At 35.8% G+C, this 4,763-nt stretch overlaps 1 pseudogene; it reads right to left on the bottom strand.

Annotated features, from left to right (window-relative positions):
- Positions 1-211: 211 nt before the first annotated feature.
- Positions 212-704, bottom strand: LOC149265182 (uncharacterized; annotated as a pseudogene).
- Positions 705-4,763: the final 4,059 nt, after the last annotated feature.

The raw sequence follows: 4,763 nt of genomic DNA, 5'->3' as shown, positions 1-4,763 counted from the left end.
ACCATCTAAACCATGATTATGCTCAACATTTGCATGAGATAAATGTATAACCTTATATACAATCTTAACATGATGCTTCACAACAAATCATCTTCCACACACATTCGTTAAACAAGAGCCACCACCAAATTCACATTCTTAGGGCTCTATTTGAATTTATTTGTTTTTCACTTGGAAGAGCTAGAATCCATGACAAGTGTGAATGAATTCATTATATATTGATCCCAGATGATTCTTCCACATGTCACTCACTTGAATTTGAAATCATCATAGTTGCATGAATGCCAAAAATGCCATTATTGTTGTGCACATTATTGAAAGAAAAAAAATGATTGCAATGGTTGATATTCATTCAAAACTTGAAGATATAATGGAGAGTTCCTTCCTATGATTAGTGCCACCAACAGAGAAAGAACCAGCCCCTTCCATTTTTTTTCGAAGAGGTTTCAACTGTGGCTTTGATGCCATTGGAAATGGTCGTGAAAATGGTTTTCATTGGTCCTATAATTTGGAAGTGTAGGTGGTGGATTTACGCCTGATAGGGAAAACTCTAGGGGAGGAGAAGATTTATATTTGTTTCTCTAGAGCCATGACATCACTCCACCAAAAGAGGATAATTACTGTGAAATTTATGTTGGAGAGAGCCTTGTTGTTGTGTTTGTAGGATATACCTTTCTTCCATGTGCCCTAAGCTTCAAATTGAGAGATTAGAACATAACATGGTTAAAACTATACATGGAGGATGGTCTAGCAATCAATAGGCTAGCCTAATTTTATGATAATATCTACTACCCTTCTTCGCTACAAAGCTATCTGACCAACATTGAATGAAACTATCATGTAGATGCAAAAATGTTGTTTCTTTGTAGTTGGATATCTCCATTTCTGAAGGTAGTGCTAATTTTTGTTCTTTGTGTGAAAAAAAGGTAGAGGTATTGATGATAAAGATTATCATTTGTAGTGCCCATGGGAAGGTATATGGAAAACATTGGTGGAACCTAAAAAAATGATACATCCATCCAATGGTAGGCTATTATTATTTTCTATACCAAAGGCTCAAACCTACAATCTAGGAAGAAATCAATTAGTAGTGTATGGTTATCAAGCATCTATGATTTTATTTAGCTAATTAAGGGATCTACTTGAGTTTAATTGTGAGGATTGTAATATGTTTTCATAGCTTAATAAGGGGAGGCATGAAATATTTAATTTTTTTTTAAGGGGGGGGGGTAATTATTGTTTTGTAATTGAAATATAAAAAAATTCAAAAAATGGGATTTATTATGTGTTGAGGAATCATCATTGTAAACCAAGAGGGCTTGTTTTGATGATTATTGGATTAAATTTTGAAAGTTTCACTAATTCAATTGTAAATTGTAACTACCCCCGATCGGGATGTGGAGAGCAATAGAAGGAAGAGGGAAGCAGGTCAGGACAGATGGCAGGAGGGAGGAAAATGTTGGGTTGTGTTATATTCTTTCCATGACTAGCCTACGTAGTTTATGGGGGGGTTAGAGGGGGGGCAGAGCCCCCCCTTTGTTGCATTGATTGCACAGCGAGGGGGTCACAAGGGGTTTGAGGGGGGTGGTTAGACCCCCTCTACAGGGTCCGGGGCAGTGCCCCAAGGAATTGTTTTTTTTGGCCCCTATATTAGGTTGGGCAAACCTACATATGGTTTTGTGCATGGTTTTGACACATGGTTTTGGACGCAATGATTTTCGGTCCATGGTATTGGATGCTTCGACATGTATAAATATATATTGTAAAATTGAAAGGAACATAATGAAAAATCAATTTGGTAGTCTCGGTTTTGGGATCTAGGGTAAAATCTCTATGTATATGTGTTATGCTCTCACATTGTTTATTTTCTATTGTTAGAATTCATATGAAGGTAATTTCTGTACTGGGTTAAAACCTACATTTGGTATCAGAGCTATTTTGGCTTCATGGGGACACCTTTGTCGATGAGGGGTTTCACTCGGGCCTGTGGTAGACCCTGTTCAGAGGGAGATCTGCAGGATTGATTTTGGTGGTGAAAGAAGATGGCGAGCAATGGAAAGATAGAGATAGAGAAATTTAATGGTTAGATTTTTGAGTTGTGGAAACTCAAGATGGAGGATTTGTTGGTGGATAAAGATCAGTGGATCATGGTAGATCAGGGTACTAAACCAATGGGAGTGCACCTTTTATAAATCCAATCCCAATTGAACTGCCATCTTGAAGGTTTTAATCTGAAACTCTATAGGGAACAGGACTTGTTTCCCATAAACAAGTTAATAGGTTGTATGTCTCGTTGTGTTCCTCCATGTAGTTCTATAAGCCCATAAGGCTTCAGGGAGCCTTTCTGCCCAATCTCTTCTATGTAGATGCACAGTCTTAGTGAGAATTCCTTCAATCACCTTATTTGTAGATTCAACCTGACCATTTGCTTGTGGATGATAGGGGGTTGATTTCCTATGTTTGATCTTGTAATCTTCCACAAGACTCTTCACCATTTTAGATGTAAATTGAGACCCCTGATCTATCACAATTTCCCTTGGAACACCAAAACGAGTGAAGATGTCCTCAAAAAGAAAATTAACTACAGATTTTTCATTGGCAAAAGTTAATGCTTTGGCCTCTACCCATTTAGTGACATAATCAGTGCATACCAATATATACCTTTTTTGCTTAGATGGGGGATTAATTGGTCCAACAAAATCCAAGGCCCATTTTTCAAAAGGTTCAATGAGTACCTGAACTTGTAGTGGCATTTCATTTGAAGAAGCAGGTTTTCCTACCCTTTGGCAGCTGTCACATCTCCTGACATATTCTTTGGCATCTTTGAAGATGGATGGCTAATAATATCCTAAGGAAAGGATTTTATAGGTTGTCCTCTTGTCAGCAAAGTGTCCACCACACGGTTCATCATGACATGCCTTAAGAATCTCAGGCATTTCATCTTCTCTAACACATCTTCTGATCATGAGATCTGGACCTGTTTTATACAATTCATTAGTGATCCATGAGTATCTTGCACTTATTTGAATGATTTTTCTTTTCTCTCTAGGAAACAAATGTGAAGGCAATTTCCCTGTGACTAAGTAATTGGCAATATTTGCAAACCAAGGGGTTTGAGTAGTTATTGAAAAAAGATATTCATCAGGAAACTTATCTTCAACCAAAGTTTCATCTTTGATATTTTGAATTCTGGACAAGAAATCAGCAACTGTGTTTTGTTTTCCGAGTCTGTCTAGCACAATAATATTGAATTCTTGCAAGAGTAATAGCCACCTTGTAACTCTGCCATTAGTAATAGGTTTATTCATTAAGTATCTAATTGCATAGTGATTTGTATGAACAAAGGTTTCATAGCATGTTATATAATGTCTGAACTTGTTGATTGCATGAACAACAGCTAAGAATTCCTTTTCAGTTACAGTATAATTTAACTCAGTGGGAGTCAAATTTTTACTTGTATAGTAGATGGCATAGGGAATCAAATATTTTTGTCCTAATACAACTCCTAGAGCTGTGTCTGAAGCATCTGTTAAAATGTGAAAAGGTAGTTTCCAATTTGGACCTCTTAAGATGGGTGCTTCAGATTTTTTTTTTTTTTAAGTCTCAAATGCTAACTCGCAATTAGGATTCCAATTGAATTCACAATCCTTGGTGAGTAATTTGAAGAGTGGGGATGTTATTTTAGTGAAATTTTCTATAAATCATGTATAGTATCCTGTAAATCCTAGAAAACTTCTAACATCCCTTTGGCAATTTGGAATTGATAATTTAGAGATGTCTTCAACTTTAGATTTATCAACTTTAATTCTATCCCCTGAAATGTGATGTCCTAAAATAATCCTTTCTGTAAACATCATAAAACATTTTTCATGGCTTAGTGAAAGGTTTGCTTCCTTACATATTTTAAGAACTTTTTCCAAATTCTCCAAAGCTTCTTCAAATGTATTCCCATAGACTGTAAAGTCATCCATATATACCTCTACACTATCATGTATTAGATCAGAAAAAAATCCTAGTACTGTGTTTTGGAATGTTGCAGGTGCATTACATAATCCAAAAGGAAGTACTTGGTAGGCATAGGTTCCCCATGGACAAGTAAATGTGGTTGTCTTGATCTTCAGGTGCCACCTGAATCTGATTATAACCACTAAAACCATCCAAGAATGAGAAATACTTCTTACATGCTAATGTATCTAAATCTATAAAGGGCAAAAGAAAATGATCTTTAAGGGTAGCTTTATTCAATTCCTGATAATCAATGCATACCCTCCATTTACCATTATTTTTAGGTACAATCACCAAGGGGGAAACCTATTGGTTGTCTGAAATTGGGTAGATGAAGTTTACATTCAGTAATTTCTGCAACTCTTCTTTCACAATTTCTCTAAGATTTGGATTCATCCTTCTTTGAGGTTGTCTGATAGGCTTACAATTTTCCTCAATATAGATGTGATGCATACAAGTCATAGGACTAATTCCTTTCATATCAGTATATTCCCATGCATATGCAGCAGAATGCTGTTGTAATGTTTGAATTAGCTTTTCTTGTTGTAATTTCTCCAAATTTTTGTTTATGTTCAATGTTTTTCCTGAAAAGATTTCAATTGTAGAGCTACCAAATTCTTCCATAGAATAAAGAGACATCTGCCTAGATGACAAATATTCAATATTGGATTTTTCTTGGAATTGATCATGTTCATATTCCGGAGATGATTCAAAATTTTCCATTGTATTCAAAATTTGACTATCTTCACTAATGTCTG

Source organism: Pinus tabuliformis, chromosome 6, assembly GCF_031772625.1.
Source record: "Pinus tabuliformis cultivar Carrire ecotype Pingquan chromosome 6, CPIR1, whole genome shotgun sequence".
NCBI classification, from domain to species: Eukaryota; Viridiplantae; Streptophyta; class Pinopsida; order Pinales; family Pinaceae; genus Pinus; species Pinus tabuliformis.
The sequence above is the reverse complement of the archived record's forward strand: the minus strand, read 5'-3'. Positions and strand labels throughout refer to the sequence as shown.